Source organism: Phalacrocorax carbo, chromosome 1 (assembly GCF_963921805.1).
Source record: "Phalacrocorax carbo chromosome 1, bPhaCar2.1, whole genome shotgun sequence".
In the NCBI taxonomy this organism is placed as follows: Eukaryota; Metazoa; Chordata; class Aves; order Suliformes; family Phalacrocoracidae; genus Phalacrocorax; species Phalacrocorax carbo.
The window spans coordinates 77,670,814-77,691,729 of NC_087513.1; the positions used below are offsets into that span (position 1 = coordinate 77,670,814).

At 44.7% G+C, this 20,916-nt stretch overlaps 1 protein-coding gene across 3 annotated transcripts in view; it reads left to right on the forward strand.

Annotated features, from left to right (window-relative positions):
* Positions 1–3,750: 3,750 nt before the first annotated feature.
* The window catches only part of PRR5 (proline rich 5), a 91,349-nt gene continuing 74,183 nt past the window's right edge, over positions 3,751–20,916 (forward strand). The window contains exons 1-2 of one of the 3 annotated variants that reach the window (XM_064461181.1): positions 3,751–3,928; positions 4,453–4,535. The gene's annotated coding sequence lies outside the window, so the exon portion shown is untranslated. The remainder of the gene's footprint in view (positions 3,929–4,452; positions 4,536–20,916) is intronic. The other 2 variants (XM_064461189.1, XM_064461195.1) reach the window with 2 other exon arrangements.

Consider the following 20,916-nt stretch of genomic DNA (forward strand, 5'->3'; position numbering starts at 1 on the left):
CTTTTTCCATTAACTCATCCTTTCTGCAGCTCTGTGGTTTCCTGTGCTTGTTGCAGTGTGAATTTCCTTCCATCCACAACTTTGTTGTGCAGCTTTTACTTCAGGACGCAAGAAGTTTGCCCTTGTTTTGATAACAGTGAATTGCTGAGGGCACAAAAAAAAAAAGTGCTGACAGCTAATGTCCTACATTTCCAAAAGCCCTACATGTTCTTTCTGCTGCCATAGCTGAGACATCTGAAAAACGTGCTGCCTCAGCATATCTAGGCACCAGGAAACACTGGCTTAAAATTAACTTTACCAATCTCCTGTCTCTTCGGCAGCCTGACAACATGAGCACCAGAGTCTCCAACAATGTGTGGATGACCGGATTTCTTGCGGAGGTGTCTCGAACCTTGGCAGCCTGGATCAGCGCGGCTTATGCAGGCTGTTCTCGCTGCTCGTCTCAGCCTTTGCTGCTGCTGCTCAGGCTGCCCTGGTGATTAATATTGCTGGTGGGGGTGGCCGTGCTCCATGCAAATATTCTACTTGATTTTTGCCATCTAATCAGGTTTCCCTTGTGACATCACTAGTGGGAAGGAAACGGACCCCATAAACCTGCTTATCTAACTTAAAAGCTGCTGCTGGTTCTAACCACATCTTGGTTTATTTGTGTGTGATGATGCTGCTTGCTTTGGTCACCTAGTGCAGGAAAACAAAGCGAGATGGAAGTTAGATGAGGTCCTGTCAGCAGGATAGCTCCCAAGACCTGGGCCCTCTTGAGAGGAATCATTACCTTGCTGCTTAGCACAGACCCTCTGCTAGACAAGCTCACTCAGAGAAATCTCATACTCTGGCCGTACAGACTTCTGCCTCCTGCGAGGGCTGACCAAGAGCCTACTGGCGTGTCCAAGGCAGCAGCTGGGGCTTTTGCAGTGTGAAGGTGCCCCACCAGCTCTCACATGTGGCCCGCTAGCAAAGCCATCTTTGCGAGGAGGTGAAGAGCAGTGAGGGGACCCTCCTGCATCACCACCCCAGCCGCCTGGCTCCACGCGCCTCCTCTTTTGCTGGAAGCACATTTTTGGATGGGAACCTAAAACTGGCTCTGGAAAGGGGAGGAACTGAAACACAGAGAATGCAGCTGAGCTGCCTGTTGCTTTGGCTTCTGCTGCCTTCCTGGGCATGCTTTAGCTGATCATTTCTAGTTTTATACAGCCACTGAAGAGATCTTGCTGTGTCCTTTAAGACAGGGGAAATTTAACAATTGGTTCCTATGTACATATAACTCTACACCAGACTATTTTTGCTGCCGTGGGCACATGGGCTGACTACAGTTATAGAACTCCTAGTCTCTTGCTTGATGCATTTATTGGTATTGAAGTGACGGGAGCAATAAAATCAGTTGACACCTTTCTCTGAACTGTTGCTGTCTCCATGTCAGCACTGTTGCCAGTGTACTTATGCCATATTAAACTCTGCATATCACTTCTTGTACTTATACTAATAAAAAGTGTAAGTATGTAGACTAAACCTTAGGAGGAAGATGTTGCGAGTGTGTTTTGGTTTTTTTTTTCTGAAGCAACGGGATGTATTTGGCTGTGGGCAAAGGATTTGAGTGTATTCTGGCTGATGTTACTCCATCTGGCACTGAGGTTAAGTCGAATTCTTTAGTATTTTCTCCTATTGTGAAAACCAGGCATAACTAAATTTTTCCCACACCAAAATACCATATCACGGTGGTATTTCACCTACCCAGAGTAATCATAAATTAATACTGCAAAATGAGGCTCTGATCCCATAGTCATCATTAAAACCAATTGTAAGTACCAATTCTCTCATTTTCATGCATGCTAGGGAGTATGTAGTTTTTAAAGCAAAGCTTCCAGAAATAATGTAACCTGTACATTTTTTTTTTTTTTTGCTTTGTTAAATAATCAAATTAATGTATTTGAGGCTTCTGATGATAAATTCAGGTATCAGTTCCTACCAGACAAGCATCACTTAATAGTGACTCTGGAATACTTATGGATCAAAGACCCAGCTGCATGTTAATTGGTTGTGTTTCAGTCATTAGGTTTAGATTTTTTTAAATGGAGACAACTTAAAACAGACACTGATGAAAATGTCTCTTCCAGGGGCTTTAATTTGTCCTAGACACCTACTGTTTGGAAAAAAAAAAAAAAAAAAAGCCATATCTGGAGAAGAAACAGCTCCCTGATCCTCAGATTAACTCTTCTTTGCATTCAGGGACATTCCTGTCATTCCTCCACCACAGGCTTAGAAGGGCAAAGTTGTCATCCCCAAATTTCTGGGTCAGTTAAGCTGATAAGAAATCATGGCTTTCTTCTATGCAGGAGTATAATTTTATAGGTTACATGACTCTGGGACTACTTAGTTGTGAACTTGATTATCTCTCCATTTAATTGCAAAAGACACCATGAATTCTGCAGGTATAAATACCCAGTGACAAGTCTTGCACTGCTGCTGTCTCTGCAGTCAGAAAATAGGCAACAGTGTACTTATTAATAGCTTTTAAAGTGCGACAACTTGCTCTGAATGCTGGAAAGGAGGACTCCTTTGTATGATCCTTCCTTCTCCTCTATTAGAGTCCTTCATCTGGTGTTACCGTTCAAAGTAATTACAGTCTGAGCACATACGGGATCAAATTGATACGATAAGTCACTGATGTCCAGCTTCCCCTGAAACTGGAAGAAAGTGAAGCACAAACAGCCTCTCCTGAGATCAGAAGACCACATATTTTGAAGCCTATGGTACTGTGACGTGATGTCGTGGCATTAACGCCCAAACACAGCCGTCATTTGACTCTGCTGCTTGGCAGTGCCATTCCCCCAGGCAGGACAGCTGAGGCAGGTAGGAAACCGAAGCAGCGTGCCTGCCAGATACCCCAAATGAGCTACGATTTGATGTGGCTGAAACTTGTGGTGGAATTGATTTGTATAAAACTTCCTTTGGTTTAAATCCCTGCAGGGTGTATTTTTAAATCCCATAACTCAGATCAAAACTAGCAACTACAGACCAGGCGAAACCGCAAGTTTTGATTGATACGCAGCCATAAAGCGAACTTCAGCCAGCCGGCGTTACGCTGTCCCTGCGTGGGATTTCACGCTCCGGCGAAAGCCTGGCCTGGGACCCCCGCACACGCGAGCCCTTGGGCCGGTGCCCGGTGCGAGGTGCGATGCTGCCCAGTGGGCTTCCAGCAACTCGGGCACCGGAGGGCCTGGAGCAGCATCTGCTCGCCCCGCGAAGCCACACCTGCGCTTGACACCCGTGGACGGGCTCGTGTGTACCCCTGCCTCCACCGCACCCCTGCCTCGGTCAGCGCCCTTCCCGTAGGAAATCAGCGTTTGCTTTGCCGCCCGGGTACTGCTCCCTCTCCTCCCCCCTCGGCAGCCGCGGCCCGGCAGCTCGCCGGGGCACGCAGGGGGCTCATCGGCCGGGCTTCGCCTCCGCCGCCGGGGCCGCAGAACGACGCGGGCGGCCGCACGGACCGGCTCGGCGCTGAGGTACCACGCGCCGGGGCACCCTGCCCAGCGGGCCGCCGCAGCGGCGGGCGGGGAGGCAAGGGGCCGCCGTCTATCTGTCTGTCCCCGGGCGGGAGGGGGGGGCACAGCTCGGAGCTCCGGGTGGGATTTGGGGGTTTTGAGGATCCGTTTCTCCCCTCGGCTTCCCTCCCGCCGCTGCCCCTCCCGCCGGCTGGGCGGGCCCCGCCCCCCCGCGCCCCGCCCCGCCCCGCCCCGCCCCGCCCCGGCGCGAGGCTCCCGCGGCCGCGCACTGTGCATCGCGCCGCTGCTCCGGGCGGCATCGCCGGCACCGGCCCCTCTCGTCGGCTGCGGGGCCGCTGGACCCCCCGCCCCCCCCCCTCCCCCGCACACACCCCACGGGCCGGGCCGGGCCGGGCCGGGCATGCGGCTCCTTCCCCCGGCCGCGCGCGGTGAGTGGGGGGCGGCGGGGCCGCGCAACCCCGGCGGCGCGGTCTGAGGGGAGCGGGCGCTGCTGCTGCTGCCGCCGCCGCCGCCGCCGGCGGGTCTGTGCCCAGCCTGCGGTTCGCCCTGGAAAACTGGGGAAGGGAAGGGGATGGGGGGGGGGTGTGTCCGTCTCCGTCCCGGGGGGGGCGTGGCGTGGCGTGGCGTGGCGTGTCCCCGGGCGGCGGGGGGCTCGGGGAGCGGGTCCGGGGACCCGCCGCCCCCCCCAGGGCCGTGCGGCGGCGGGAAGCCGGGGGTTTGTAGCGAGGCGGCTCAGCCTGCCGAGGAACCGTCTCCCTGGTCGAAGTGGGGCTCCCGGCTTTGTTTATTCCTGTGAAGTGCGGTAACACGCAGCCCGCGTAGCCGTTTGGACGGTTTCTGCTAATTCTAGACCTCGGGCTCGCGGCTTTCGCGCACAACGTGAATGTTAAATTAGTGTTTGTGCAGACACTCATCTCCCTTCTTTTTTTTTTTTTTTTTTTTTTTTTTACAGTCTGAAACAGAGCTCTCAGGTAACTGGAGTTGACTCTAAACGTGATTCCTGTGGGTTGACTGCTGTAAGCCTTATTCACGCAAGTAAGATCTGTGTGCATGAGTAAGATGATTTTTTTTTTTCAGAATGATTTTGCATGTTTCCACCCTGAAGTGTAGAGTCTCTGATAGCTTTTGCAGAAGATGGGCTTGTCCGTTTCAATTTGCGTGTGTGTGTGTGTGTGCAGTCGCTGTTCATTTTGGCAGCTCGTGAGGGATCGTTGGTAAAGGGCCGGTGTCTTCGTTTTCTTCAAGAATACATTAAGTTGGATGTTTGCCAGTGCTTTTATATTGTGGAAGGAACAAGAGAGACAGCCTTAGAAAAAGGATCAAGGGAATGATTTAGCTTTTCTAATGTTCATCGTTTCCAGCCAGTATACTCTTCTCTTTAAGCATTTCATTTTAAATTACAGGAAACAATCCGTTTTTGCATCTACCAGCATGTTGATTAATGATGGAAAGGCAGGTCTAAAACTAAATGGTGATGCTTCGTTTAAAATAAATGCTTCTCGTTTTTTCTGTCTTGCACGCTTATTTGCTCTGAGGAAAGAGAGGGATAGTAGGTGATGATTAGGCAGCTTTCCTTCAATTTGAATACAAGAAATAGTTCGATATAGGCCAGCTGTAGAATAATGGGCACACTTGGCATCTGGTGCGTAGTTGGATGTAGAGCTGTGGTGCTGCCTTGCAAAACTCTCCTTTGTGCATAACTTTTCCTGTAGCCAAAGAATAGCATATCGAAAACTTAGTTCTGGGAGTCAGATGAATACTGCATGTAACTCTAGTTTCTCTGTGGTAGACTATTAATGTGTTACTTGCTATGACGCACGTGTTGACAGGGATTTCGTGTTTATAATATAAAGCATTGATTGAATGACTTAATGCTTCATCTTTCTTTTCCTCATTAATAATCTAATTAGGGGAAGACTCTGGAAGCAGTATGGAATTGAGGCACGTTCCCAGTGGGTATGCAGTGAAAAAGACACTGCAAAGCAGACAGTGTAAGAGGAATTTCCAAAAGTACTCATCACCTAAGACAGAGCCAGATTTTGAACTCTCCTAGGCTTGTGTTTAGGCTCCAGAGTAAATTTCTAGATTTTCAGTTTGTTCTTGTTAGTTCTCAAACTTCTGTATCCAGAGTTCTTTGGGGGATCTTGAAGAAGTGGCATCTGTAAGCCAAGTTGTGAGTCTTTCAACGCTTGAGGAAATCAAGCCCTGAGCACTTAAAAAGATCTGATCCTTGCGTTACAGTCATACCTCCCCCCATTTCCATGCTAGAGGCGTTTCCTTTTAATTTTTATAGCAGATAGAATTAGAGCTGTAAAATGCAGCCACAATAAAGCAAGCCAGTAAAATTACTTGAGGGTTTTTTTCGTTTTAAATGTAGAAGCCAGCGGGATTAATGAACAGCTCCATAAATACGTGTGATAAAATGCAAGATTGGTAATAGAAGTATAAGTGGCACTTCATCTGTGAACAAAAATAATAGGTAATGGCTAAAAACAGTATTTGCCGTCTCAACAATAGAGTTAAATATTGTAATGGATATTAACTGCAACAAGGTAGACTGGTCCAGAGCTGGAGGCTCTGACCATTTGTACCGGCTGACCTTCTGTCCTACTTCTTTGTTTTCCTTTAAAGTATCACTGTGTGTTTGGTAATAAACCACAAATGCAAACAAAAAAAGCTGTTCTTTAAAGGCCACAGTAGTGGCACTATAATTTCTGGAACGTATTCTGATCTTGTGTAGCTCAGCGCAAACTGCTGAGCTGCATTCAGGTTGTGCCTAGGTTTGCACAAGTGGTTGGTCCCACGCGTGGGCGACAGCTTCCTTGTGCCAGAAAACGCGCTCCTAGGTCTGGGTCTGATCGTTTAACAGTGTTTCAAGTGTTTCAACATCACTGTTAGAAAAATGCCTTCATATTAAGGTCAATGAAAAATTTGCTTCTCTGGTAGCCCTGGCTGCAGCCTCTCAAGGAACTGTTGAATTATGAGAGTGGGTAATTATCTGCCTACATCTGTGGCCTGGGACTCACTGACACTGAGCACAAAGAAGAGAAGAAAATGACAAATGCTTGTCCAGAAGCATGTCCTCTTGGTGGTGTTTACTTCCACCCTGGTTTCTTAGGATAAGACTGGCGAGTTTGGGGTGTGGAGAAAACAGTGATTAATTAGCTAGTGCATATTTAGCCCTTGGAAGATGGAAAATACTGTATGGGGATGATTTGAATTAAGTACTGGTTTTCCCTGCTATTAAAGAAATTGCTTCCCTGCTCTATGTTTCAAGTTGGAGTTGTAGGTGATTTTAAAGCACTGTGTGAACTGTGGTTTATGTGTCTCAAAGCAGAAAGGTCAAGCAATAGGAAAAGTAATAGCTAAAGATTTTCTTGTTTAAGCCTTTTTCTTAGCTGCAAGATCTGTGTATATGGCAGGGAAGAAAAGGGAGTCAAACGGAGCCGAGCAAGGAGCTGTGGTGTGAGGTAAAATTCTGATATTGTTCTCTCATGCCACCCTGCAAATACATTTGCATTTAAAATTTTCAGGCAAGCCAAATGGAGGGAGCGGCGCAGAATGCTAAACAAAACCTGACAGCTAACTCGGAAAATGCCACATAACGATGTGTTGGGCATTCCCTCGCTCGGACAATTGAGTTGCAGATTGTCTTGCAATGATTATAGATCCGAAACAAAGACAGGTGCAGGAAAAAATGGGACATCAATTTTATTCCAAGCAGTTTTCACTTGAAAGATGTTTACTTTCTGTCGTGTTACCCTGTGACCGCTGGAAGACTCAGAGGAACTGTAAACCCCAAATCCCTTCCTGCCCATCAGCTAGCCACAGCGTACGCCTTTGTGTGGCTCAGGCTGAAATTCATTCTGCCTGGGAGGCTGACAAGTGGTTCTGGGCACAGTTGTGATCTGAAAGATAGTGGGTACGGCCAGGGAGGTACCCTTTACGTCGCTTCTGCAAGCAAGCAGGGCAGCAGCTCTTTTGGGGAACTCGGTGATGCATCTCCTGTAGAAGAATAAAATGTATTTTTGTTCGGTGGTGGTGTGATGTAGAAGCCAGGATGATGACAACCGAGGAAGAGACGTGAAAGGCATCAGAACAGCTTGGTAGGTTTTACCTTTTCATGTGTTAGGACTTGTGTGTCTGCAGTTATTGGCAATGAACTGTCCCTCTGCAGACAGACCGATGGTGCAGAACAGTCTGAGGAAACTGAGGGATGGAAATGGGAAAATAAAATGAATGATAGGTTAACGTGTGTATTGGGTGTGAAAGAGCACACGCAAAGCCACAGGGATGGAATGAATCAAGGGCCTGTGGTCAGGCGTGGCTGCTGCAGTGAAGCAGTAATACAAGGTAACTCAGTTGTCCGTGATAGCCCAGTAATGAATGAAAGAATAACAGGTTTATGTGTGCTGTGTGGATGCATCTGGCTCCCTGGCTTAAATGTAGGACGCCTCCCCTTTGAAAGTTTGAGAGGGAAGAGAAAGAGCTGATGAGGAGAGCAAAGGGACTAATTTCTGAGGAGTTATTAGAAATGCTTAATATAGATTATCTAAGAAGCAAAGATACCAAGAGTTTCAGGTGTGGGTAATCAAGAAATAATCACTTAGGCTTTGCAAGGGGGCGCAGCTAGGCTTAGCGGGCTGTAAAAGAGAAGGTAACGTCAAGAAAAGCTTCTTTATTGAATGAAGCTAAATAATCTTCCATGAAAAACGCTGTTAGTGTTGTTGGTTGGGGTTTTTTAAAGCTCATAGAAAGCCCTGGAAAATGTTCTGCAGAGCTGGCAGCTGAGGGTCACATCTCCCCTGGCTGAACTGTGCCTGGGGATTAGGATGGAGGTTTTAGAAATGAGGCTTTTTAGTCAGCAGGCCAACTCCTCTGCTTGGAGTCAACTTCTCAACTCCCCTGTGTGGTCTGCTGGAAGGGACAGTTATTCTCTGCTAGCTTGGATTATATCCCTGTGGGGAGGGAGGTGGACTGGGTGAATTAATAGATCTTATTCCATCTTTAGCTCATAGGAGCCTGTGATCCAGGAAATACATGAACACTTATCTTGCTGGCAGCTGAAATGCATGTCGTTATTCTGTAAAACAAATGCTATAGCATCTCATAGGCCTTTCTGGTCACATGGCGAGGGAGGATGGGAGGAGGGATGTCATGGAAGACACTTTCCTGTGGCAAGCACAGCAGGCTGGGCTAGAAATATTGCTCAGTTTACATTGACTGTTATTTTGTGTCCTTGGATCCGTGTTGAATTCTCCCCTTGAAGAAAAGCTAGAAAGCAGTAGCCTCAGGGTGTTTTCCTGCTTTAAGTTCCAGCCATTATCGGGGGGGAAGTGTATTTTTGGACAGTAGTTACCTCTTCCTTTGCTGAGTCTTGTAATAGACACAACATTGAGTACTTGCTGAAAAGTGAAGAGCATCTTCAAAAGGGTGTGTGGCAATGCACAAGCAGATTAGAAGGACCACAAAACACACCGCAGTTGGGGGAAAGACTGCTGCTTTGGATCAGCTCCAGCAGTTCTTCAGTCCAAGATCTCATTTTTGCTTATGTTTGGATTTAATCAATTTATTCGGGATTAAGGTATTTTTTTAGAATGTGGTTCCAATAATATAAAGAGGTTGCAATTTTGACCTTAATTAGTTTTATGGCATTACTCTCTACTAGTGATTATTGTCCTGTTCTTCTTTTCTGATATGAGGTGGGTCAGTTTGTGAAAAGTCTGATTAAAGAGACCACTGAACAGTATGATGTATGATAGTACAAAGACGTAACTCTCGCGGGTGGTTTGATGTCCTAACATGTAATCTTTCCTCTAGTGGATTTCTTTTTGTATCCCAGAATAAACCAGAGTTTATGTATTAGACATGCTCTTACTGCAGAACAGGTGGAGTTATAAGTGCTCCAAGATGGTATGTTGTTGCTAGATAGGGAGGAGTATTTTTGTTCTGATTCATAGTGGCTGCTTTAAAAATTGGAGACAGTTTGACTGTCATGAGCATGAATTGTTTATTGGAGGCCAGGCAGGGAAAACATTGACAAGCATTTACAACACTGGCTTAAGGGGTCTCTCCTTTAATTAAGTGTAACTTGAGCCTCGAAATTTCCTCATCTGGTGACTTGGTACCAGCTTTTTACTTCCTGCATTGTCCATTTGAAGTGGAAAGTCAGAAGAAAAGAAGCTATGAAATTTTGTTTTCTTGATTGCAGAGGAAATCAGAAAGCTGAGAAAGATTAAGCATTCTTCCAGAAACTGCATTAACCCAGCTTGGATGTGCTCATCCAGCCCCACTGTAAGCCAGTACTGCTGGCTTTCTTTTCACGATCATATTAATTTTTCTTTCTGTAAAATATTCTTTCAGGCATCTCTCTAGGAAGAATAGAGGGTCATTTCTCTTCCTTTGATTAACTACTTATAACCTGATCCAGAAAAACAGCAGCGAACTGGTTGAATTTGGTGATTTTCATTTATTCCAATGAGTAAATTAATTTGACATCCAATTGTCCCTGTAAGAGGAACACCCACTGCTGTCTGCATTAGTTCATAGGTATGACTTGGTGTATAGTATCAATTACTTTTTAAAGTATGGGCACTGGTGGTTATATGCAGAGCCTCTTGATTCACTCCTGACCGCTTGCTCCACTGGTGGTTACCATGACTTTGTGGTTATGGTTTTGCCTGTTTGTTTTTCTGGGTTTTGTGGTGGGGTTTTTGGTTTGGTTTGGGGTTTTTTTAAATTTATTTTAGTTTCTGCTCTGAGGACTAGGCAAAGGCCACTGCCAGCAGGCTGTCAGATTAAACAGATGATTGGGTTGGCTTGGCACAACAAAACCTCTACTCCTAAATAAGGTATCGTTCCTGGTATAAATTATCCTGTAGAGTATCCTATCAGTGAGGTCTGAATCAATCTAATTCAAAGTGCCAGGAAAAAGACGTTCTTGTGGTAATTCTGGCATGCCTGAAGATAGAAAGTATTGGAAAATTTGAGAGAGAGCTTGTTCTCATAAAATGTCCAAGCCAGTTTTGTATAACTGAGAAGCAGCTTGGAAGGTTCAGATAAGAAGCCAGATGTTGGCCCAAACTTGTGAGATTTGCTTGCACGGATCAAATTTGGTATTACAGCATGCTTCCCAAATTAATTCTGTAATGTTTAGTTCTAGCTTGAGTCAAATTTCCCTTTTATTCTGCATGACTTTTGTTCATTTATCATTATTAAACAATTTCCTGGGGATACTCAGGCTTATATATGTGTTTGTATGACTACCAGAGTTGTCTGTGGTTATACAGACAGGACAGAAAACATTAATGAAGATTGGAAGGTAATTTTTTCCCATCTACAACATTGTATATGCCTTGCTACGGCCATCAAGGATTTCTTAAAATTTACCAGAAGATTTAATTTGAACATCTCAGTTCCTGGCCAGGGACAAGATGCAAGGTTTAAGCTTAGCATACTCATATACAGCAAATTCCTCTTTCTTTTGCTGTTTTTAGGGTCAAGTTTTTAATGTTGATAATACACCACATGCATCATCCCTTTTTATTCTTTTGCTGGGAAAAGATTATCCAAAAGAATATTTATTAGCTGATTTGAATTCAATTAACTTCATTTCCCTTCATGGAGTTTTTAACAATGTTTAATGAGAGATGCAACTGAATTGCAGAGCTATTATCTCCCCCTGAACACATCGAGGTCTTTCTTGAATTCCCACAAAGGTTTCTTGATTGGTCACATTTTAATCCTGGCCCTCATAACTATTTTGTAGCATATGGAAAGTCCTGTAGATGCTAATTCTGGTGGCCTTAGTCATGCCTATTTAACAAACAGTTTCAGTCCCCCATTTGTCTGCCTTAGTACCTATTGTTTATTGGTGATTTGATTATTTTTCTGCCTTTAAACCCTTGGGTTGAAGAACTAAGACCACACTGTGCTAGGCAGAATGCGAACACATAGCAAAGTGCAGTCCTTGCCCTGTACATCAGCACTATTTTTATGACTGAATGAGGGAGATTCCTCTTAACTGATCTGTACTCAGACCTCTCCAGACCCAGTTGCCACTTTAGCAGAATTTAGGTATCCTAGAAAGTAAATCTCCAGCTTAGGGATAACAAATTAATACTGAGTACCACTACTGCAAAAACAAACCTTGTGCTTCTTGGAAGCTGTAAAGATTTAATTTCATAAAGCCTATGTATCATCTGTGTGCTTAGGCAAAAATGTGATGCTCTTTCCTCTCTTCTTTGCCTTGCTTTTCCTCTCATTCAAGCAAATGGGCTGATGAATGCCTAGGGGAAATGTGCCCCTCCTATTGTCTGTCTTGTTTGCTTGCTACCTTTCAACAGCTTCTCTATTCAGAGTTAAACAACAGGAGAAGAAAATCACTACTAAAAATTAAGATATTCTATTACCACATTAACCTGTGAGGAAGGATATCCTGCTTCCCCCACAAATGGTTAAACTAGAGAGGATTTAGGACCTTGCAGGTCCTAAAATCTGCAATGGCAAGAGGGAACAGTAAAAACACATTGAAATTACAAATCACTGCATTGCTGAGCACAAACTACTCTATGTGGAGCACTCTGTACCCTTTGAAGACTACAGCCTGGAGTGTGATTTTGTAGGCAGCAGAGGTTCAGAGGCAGAGCTTGGGATGTCAGAGGGCAGTTAACCAAACTAGGCTCTATTCTAAGCATTTCTTGGTTTTTCTTTGGTTTTCCATACAGGCACTTTTACACATACAGACATATATAGATACACATGCAGACCACAATGTTTAACAGACCAAGCATGAAGGCTGACTTGCTGCTCTTAAAACAGAAGCCACTGCTCTGCACGTTTTGCAACATGTCTTCCCTAGTGCCCTGTGTAACCTTGTATGAGGCATTCCATGGAAAGTGACTCCTGGAAGGATACGCCGGGTAGCTGGATGATGCCTTTCTTGTATTGGCGCAGCTGGTGGAAAAAGTGTATGGGGCTTGTCATTCTTCTGATCCAGGAGAAGGCACGTCCAGACTCCAGATGGCTTCTGTGTGGTGATGCCATCACCAGCAGGTGCTGGGAAGGGTGGATACTTTACACTGGTAGGACATACCCTTTAAGGGTCCTTTTTTCATAGGGAATGTGAGGAATGCTACATTGTCATGAAGACTAATGAAACAGCTAACACATCTATTGGGATTCATACTCTTTCAGCCTGAGCTTTCCAAAGCCTGGTGAGATACATCTGGCAGAATCCTGAAGAGCTCAGAATGGCTTTTTATCCACAAGTCCTACTGAGCGATGTTTACATAATATGGGGCAGGATCCCCTGTGGTTTGACCTTTGGGCATGACCCAACTCTACTATTGTATGATCCCATATAAAATCTAGAGGCATGTTGTGGTTTGGGACGGCCACAGTGATCAGAACTTGTCCTGGAGGGGCATGGGGAGCTTAAGCAACCACTGCTACTGCTTGGGCTGGCCCCAGCAGCTCCGTGCACGCATTCAGAGATCCCAGATGTAAGCAAATAAAAGCCATTTGCTTAGGTTCCACCCCCCACTGCCTTTTTTTTTTTTTTTAAAACTCCTGCATCTGCTGTGTTGCACAGTCTCCTGCCTGCTGCTACAAATGAGACAGTAATGGAGCACATTTATTAAACTGATAGATTAAAGAACAGAATATAACAGTGGATTTAGTGGAATTTGAAGACAGTTTTAACCTCTGAGGAACACAGCATGGTGTGCTGGAATAAGGCTCAAAGATGGTGGTGCCCTTGGTCAGGGTGCCCAAAATCATGGGGAATTTGAGACACTCACTGTGCTTATGTTTTAAAAACACATTGTTGTTTTGCTGACTCTACAGCAAAGCCCCTATCTTCCTACCCTGGAAACAAAGTACAGAATCTTTAGCGTGCTAGTGATGCAAGTCCCTCTCAGACCAACACTCGGTTTAGTTCTGAATTTATTATGATTTTTGCTTACTGAGGGGAAGTCAAATGGATTGTGGTGCTTTGGGTGGTGGCAGGAGGTGTCAGAGAATGGTGAGTCTGGCACTATTGCAAACAAATCTTGGTGCTCGTGGCTTGCTTTGTAGCTGCCAAGCGGGGTGTGATGAGCCAGGGCTTATGCCCTCATGTTATGGAGTGGAGTGAATTCTGGGAGAGCACTCCAGTAAGAAATCTAAGTGCACAGTTTATGTGAACAAGTGTGAGAAGTCAAATAACACCCATGCATTTAGCCTAGCTAAAGGTATCGGTTCATGTCACATTCAGTTTTTAGGCATGAATCTGGTTTATCAGCAGCACCACGTGCCCTTTTCCTTGGGCCTTTCCATGCAAACAGTACTATCTCATGCTGTAGCTGATGCCTGCAGTGCGGACAGCCAAGTCTTGTGTGGGTCCTATTTCCCATCCCTCCCTTTTTCTCACCCCCTCTGATTACTTTTCAGTTTCTTCTATTTAAGAACTGTAAAATACTACAGTAAACCTATTACTCTCTGGGGTTATGTTTATCTGTTGCTGATTTGACTGAACAGAGCTGTGGAGCAGCCTAAAAGATAAGACCATGTGAATTAGGATACTAGGTTATGTTGGGGGCTTTTAGTTTCTACGAAGTGGAAGAGCAAATACTGCAAACTTAAAGAAATACAAGGGAAATATTTACTGCAGCCTCTATGCATGGAATCACTTCAGGGGAGGATGCAGATTTTCCAGCTCTGCTGTACCTCAGTACACCAAAGTGACACGCAGCACAGCTCCCTGGTACCTAAGTGGAAGATGGACATTTGGCACAGCAATGCGTGATGCAGCTACAACCTTGTGCCTTGTCCCAGCAAGGTTGTGCACTGGGGACAGTGGCAGCAGAGAATGAGGACAGATGGGAAATGGCCTTCCAGTTTTCTCTCTTCCCTCCCAGGAAAACCTGGGCCACGTGAAGTGACCCCTGAAGCTAAAGCAGTTTAAAAACTCACTAAGTCAAGCCACCACCCTTGCCAAAGAGCAGAAATCTTGTCTTCATTTCAGATAATTCTGGTTTGACCACCAAAACCCCCTTTGTATTTGTCCCTTAGGGTGATATTCCAGCTATTTATATTAAAGAGCCAGTCTGGTTAATGCCTTCTTGGGGGAAGAACCTTCCTCTTATAAGGGATACCAACCCTGGAGAGTCCAGAGAGGACATTTATACTCAAATAGAAACAAGCAGAGCTTTTTCCTGAATCAAACATCCCCCATCTCCAGTGTGTTTGCTGGCTGACTGCTTCAGCGTCTTATTTGCTGTGCTTTCGTGGCTCCCTGGCAGTGCTCTCTGCTGTTGCATTTCATTGTATGTTTTCTGTTAACACAAAGGCATATGTGTTAATCTCTCATTTTCCAGGCGATTCGGCGTTCTCTTCCAGCCTCTGGCTGTCCCCTTTTTCTCAGCTCTTTCCCAAGGTGGAGGGCAAATCTGGTAAAAATCTGCATAAGGGGGGGATTGACCCAACTTTTCAAGACAGTAAAATTACTGCAAAAGGAAACCAAATGGGCTTATGCCCTTCTTTATTTCTGTTTGACTTTTTTAATAATAGAAAGTCAGATTCAGCCCAGGCTGTAAGTCTCCATGACCATAGTAAGTCAGACAAGGCAAGAGGGGGGGGCTCTTGCATTTCTTTCCTTAGCAAAACCTGTAGCCTTGTGACCAAATCCCACAACCTTAGAAAGGCAGCGAAGTATTTCAGCTCTTAAAGGCCTGCCTGCAGACTGCTCCATCATTGAAGAAAATGCACTTGGGGGACTGTGGGGGAGGGAGCGTCCCCTAGTCTTTGATTTTGGGTTTCACTTTTGAGGGTTATTTTTATCACTTCCTTGAGCATCACTATCATATCAGAAACTAACTTTTTAAAGCATCTTTCTTCTCCTGCCCTTTAATGAACAGATAAGCGCTACCAAACATCATTCCATGAATATTTCATCAAAACCAAGACATTCCTGGTGTGTGTATATAAGGTAAACAAATGGAAGGAAGAAGCAGGATTTTATAGCAATCATATAATATCAATAGTAGGCTTTCAACGTCTTCTGAGGCTTCAGAATTAATTGAAGGCAGGGAAGTAATTTTTAAATTACCTTTAAATAGAGCACTGAAGAATAATAAAAAAAGCTGTGTTGACTCTGCATGGGGAACAGAGCAGCAATGATCTGGCCCATCTTTCTTTGGGGATGTTACAGTCGCCTCGGTGAGGTCTTCAGTATTCAGATTTGTATACTGACTCAGTGTGAAACAAATGGAGTCCGCCAGCCTTTTGTAAAGCCTTTTTTTCCCTCATTGTTTGAAAATGAAGGGAAATAGGAAGGAATTTTCAGGTTTGTTTTTTGAGTCACCTGGCTTGCTGCTATGAGATTATGTGAAAACGCTTTTGCTGCTCTTTAGTTACCCATGAATGATTGTGACTAGAACATATCCCAAGAAAACATATGCTTCTGTTTTTGCTTATGCTTAATTATCTTTTTTGCGCTGCCTTCCCACAGCGCCTACATCAGTCAGGTTTTGGTCTGTGAGTCTATGAGTGAGGCTCTACAGTTTGAGAATAATGCAAAAACCCTCAACAAATAATAATTCAAAAATCCTTAAATACAACTGCTTTTATGCTATTTTGTAGATGCTTAAGACCCTGCTTGATAAAGCTTGGAGGAAAAATCATCCAACTTGTAGTTAATTTTGATTGGGGTGCAATTGCCCTTGAAGCTTGGAGAGTCTTCCCCGAATAAAAAGTCTGAGAAGTGATGCTTAGGCTTGTGCAGTCTCTCGAGCAGCTTTCAAGTTTGGTTCTTGGGGGTTTCCCCTTCTTCATTCTCTTTTCGTCTGAACCGTTTGGCAGCTTTCCAGCATTGTTCTCCAACCTGCTGTGAACAAGTAGAGGAGTGGTGTTCTCACCGCTAATTCAGCAGAGATTGAGCGATAGCATTCCGCAAAGGTTAGAGATGCCAGCTGAGGATAGGTTCAGAGTCACCCACCCGGCCACGTGCCTCAGCTTGTGGTTCCTCCCTGTTGTATGTGCCTGTTTCTTACCCAGTGAAGACAAGCGTTACCAAAGCTGGCCATCGCTTTTCAGGATTTCTCTTCTGATTGCCTATTTTTTCAAATATCTTTTTTATTTTTTGTTACATAAGTGAAATAACTGATGCTCCAGTGTAAATACTGTGGCCCTGGCAAAAGCCTCTCCTCTCTCTCTTCATTATAACTGCTATGCATGTGACTGTGTCTCTGTAAAGCAGAGCAGTGGCAAACAAGACTCCAGGTGAATTCGTCATCAAAACAGTTACCAGCCAGTATTGTCCACCAGCACAGATTTGACAAGCTCCACAGTATGCCTCAATACCCACATTCCTCTTTCTCTTTGGTTATCACCTATTATCACCTATTATCATTCCAATTTTGCTATTGGAATGCAGAGTTTTCATAAGATTCCCCAAAGTTTAGTTTCACACGTAGCAAGTTCTTCTGTTTGGGTTGTGCTGCTGGATCTGAAATCTAAATCATGTTGCCCTTCAACTACTTGTGATACTGGATCTCCAGTGTTTCCTTTGTTTTCACAGAAGCTTGAAAATTCGCCGACTATATAATCTTTTGCTGAATAAGCAATTTTGTTCAATTTTAAATGACTCCTCCTACTTGCATAGGGTTGTTACTTGCTTAGAAAAGGGTTGTGGAGATAGCCTTTGAAAAGTTTGTAGGTTTGCATTCTCCTTGCTCCAGCAGAAAATTGCATTGAGGGTCTGGATGGATGACTGGGATAAGGCACAGCAAAGATGCTGTGCTGCCATCCACTTTGCAAACTTCTGTTTCCAGTTAAAATATGGAGAGGTCCCCTTTCTCCCAGCTAGTTGATAATGCCCCTGCCCCTCTGCCAGCAGTTAGTCTTGCATGTGTCTGCTTAGCAGAATAGACTGTGTGAGCGCTCCCTAACCCACCTGAGGCAAAATCAGAAAGCTCAGGTTAAACTGCAAATGGGAGCTGCTTAAATGAGGATGGCTGCCTTGGTATTGGTGTGGCGGCTGCTCCTCTGCCCCAGGCAGGAGGGATGGTTGGACCTGTGGACTGCTTTAACCCTCCCACTTGCATCCATAAAGGGATCTGTTTGCACAGTGTGATGGTATCTAAGCAGAAGCTTAGACTGGTTTAAATAAATACATTTAACACTAGTGCAGCAATCATATTTTCGCAGAACTACAGCGTTCCTGTGAGCCTGGATAACATGTTAGTTTGCAAAATGTTCACCTTTAAAGTGTCAAGTATTATTTTTCTAGCAGCTCTTTCCCTCTCCTGTGCCTGGTCAAGGGGTTAACACTTGGGCCTTTAATTTATGAGTAGGTTTTTTGTCCACGTGCCTTGGTACATGTTCCCAGAGCTCGCAGTGCTGTGCAGGTAGCAGGCTGCCTGTGGTCTCTCAGCAGGTGATAACTCTTCCTTTGCTGGAAACAAACTCATCCATCCATTCATGTGTGTAAATCTCAAAAGTAATGGAAATTTCAGTAGGAATGAAGACATGACAACGGAAGTCTCTCAGGACAACCTGGCAAAATAAAATGGGGAAGAGAAAGACTCTAGCACCCAGACTGAAAAGGGTCTTATTTTAAAAAGTTTAAAGCTGAGTAGAAGTTCAGCCAAGTTGGGAACCAGTTGGGTAGTCCAGGATAACTCCTTGGTTTTACCAAGTGGAAGAGAACAGAGAACAAATTTTAGATTTTTCTTTTTCATGATGAAATATGGTTCCTTTTTTTTTCTTTCTTGTTTTTGTAAGAAGGATGTTTCCTTTCAGTTCAGGTGACACCAGTTTAGCACTCAAGATGGTCTTGAGGCTTTCATGATTGTATGCTCACAACAGTGGCAGGTTGGGATAAAGCAATGCAGTGATGGATGATGAAGTGATGTCGTATTCTGGCTATAGAATGACTAAAGGGGAGACTCTTGGTTATATTGCTGTTGGTTACTTGATCATGCTTGTACTTAAGCAACATGTTAGCAGAACTATTGGACTTTACATAAGTACATGGAAATAGACACTGAAAATACGTATATATTTGTACATACATTCTAAGTTAACAAACAATAAAAGGTCTGGTAAGATCTCCTTGGAGTGAGAAGATACCTAGAGCCAGTGCCAGTGAGGATGCTACAGCCTCCTTCAGTCACCTGGTAAATGCCATGGTCTAAGTCTTAATGGACAAGCATATATTAGATTTTTCTTTGATTAAACCGCCAGCCATCCTGCAGCAATGCTTCCAAATCATGCTCTCCTCAGCTGATAGGCTGGATTTTCTTCCTTGATTTCTTTGCAGCTGGTGAGCCAAACCAGCATCACACCTGCCTGCCATTCATCCGCCAGCTTTGCTGGTGCCAGACCAGCTGTGCAGTAGCAGTTGCCATCTGTCCAGGGTAAGGACAGATTGCTAGTACAGACACTCAGGAAGTAATTATAAGGCGAATTTAATTTGCTCTTTGAGCATGTTGAGGTCCAAGTAGTTCTCCCTCCCTCCACCAAAAGAACTGGGGGGCGAGGGGGGGAATTAAAGGAGGGAGATGGAGGAAAGAATCAAGCTGAGTCCTTGCCATCTGTCCACTGCGACTCGTGCAGCTGCTCTGCCATTGACAGGTTGCTGTCTCTCTATCCAGTGCAGGCAGCCAAATGACTTGCATCGTGAACACAAACCACTGAAAATTAATGCTAGTAAATAGCCTGGTCAGAATAAACAGTACCCAGAGGCAGAGCCTCTAGCTGCTTGAAAACCTTCAGTATCCTCTTCCTTCTTCTCTCATTTGTTCCTTCTCTCCACCCAAGATGATATAGCACCCATCTGCTCCCTGGGGCTGCATGGTTTTTGACAGTCCCAGCTCCAGGGGCATGCAGAAGGTGTCCTCCTTTTACATGTGAAGAATATGTATTTTGCATCTGTTGCTGTGGAAACATGGCAAACAGGCAAACATGGACTTCAAGGTAACAAATAGTAGAAACCAAACAACAATTCCAAGGGTGTATTGTGCTTTTGCAAATGGCTTTAGATATCTTTCTTGATAGAGAAAGGGGGTGTGTGTGGAGTCCACCTCTCCTTTCAGAGAGGCTCTTTGGGGTGATCTCATAACAACCTGGTATCTGATTCAGTATCTGTTGACATCAATAGAAAAATACCTTGTATACCAATATAAAAAAATCCAGCACAACACTATTTTTGGTTTTTCTCTCCTGGTATTACTAATGATCATAGAGATTTTCCAGAGATTAGTCACTGGCAAGTGTCCCTTCCTGAGCCTGAAGGACCATTCAGGCAGTTGTTAATCCCCAAGAATGACTCTGTGCTTTAGTCATTACTGAAAAATTGAATATTGTTTAGAGGCTCCATGTGTGTCTCATAACTGTTCAGAGAGGTGTCACTCCACCATCATCAATGCTCCCTAATGTTTGCACTGTAGGATTTTCAATTTTTTGTGGCAAGAGCACAAAACGATAGCTGAGTTGAATCCAGGTGCTTTTTGTGATAGTCTTGTAATTGCTGCTACTTCTGTTTACCTCTTGTTTTCTGAAGTCAGTTTATTTCCCACAAAACCCTTCCCTACCTACTGCTTCCAGCACACCAAGTCCTGACATTGCTGCACATGTAGCCTCTGGCTGGTTTCAGTGATGAAGGATTGATGGAGCCGAGAATCTGACGATTTCTGTATGGTAAATCCAAGCCCAACATTCATGTCTCCCCAGACTTTGGCAACAGAGATATTAGAGACCCAGTCTGTCTCCTTCCAACTATACTTTACTCTCTGCTATTCAGGCATATCATCCTCACTAGAGAGGGGTCAAAAACTTCTTTTGTATCCTTTTCCCTTTTTATTCTCGAGGGGTTCAGGCGGCAGTACCCGCCTTTGAGAATGGCAGCAGATGCAGGCTGTGGAGCTGTAGTCTCATGTTACTAGGCTTCCTCGGGAAGCTTTTGACTAAGCAGCTGCCGTCTCGTGTAGTCAGAAGCTGAGTCTGAAGGTGTAGTAGAAACGTCAGAGGAAATTTAAGAAGCCATTGTCTCCAGCTATTTGCTACCTTTCTTCAAAATCTCAAAGGCTGGTAGAACAGAAAGTACCTCAGTACTGTATCTGGCAGCTTCACCGGAACCTCACCTTCTTTGGCAGTGTGGCTGACACCACTGGATTTTGCACAGAAACAGAGTATAACACATCCTCTCTGCCAACTTTGCTTTGGTAGAGCAGGGGAAGAGGCAGAAGGGGTAGTAGTGTCATCATTTCTTCAGTTTCTCTTTCTAGACTTGGAAAACCACTATACTGAGATTAGGATGAACCGCCTACTTATTGTTCTTTTTCTTTTCCCTTTTCCCTCACACTGTTAAATGCAAGTGGTAATTACTTATGCTTTCAGGGTGCATGAATGTAGAGTACTACCATGCAACAATATG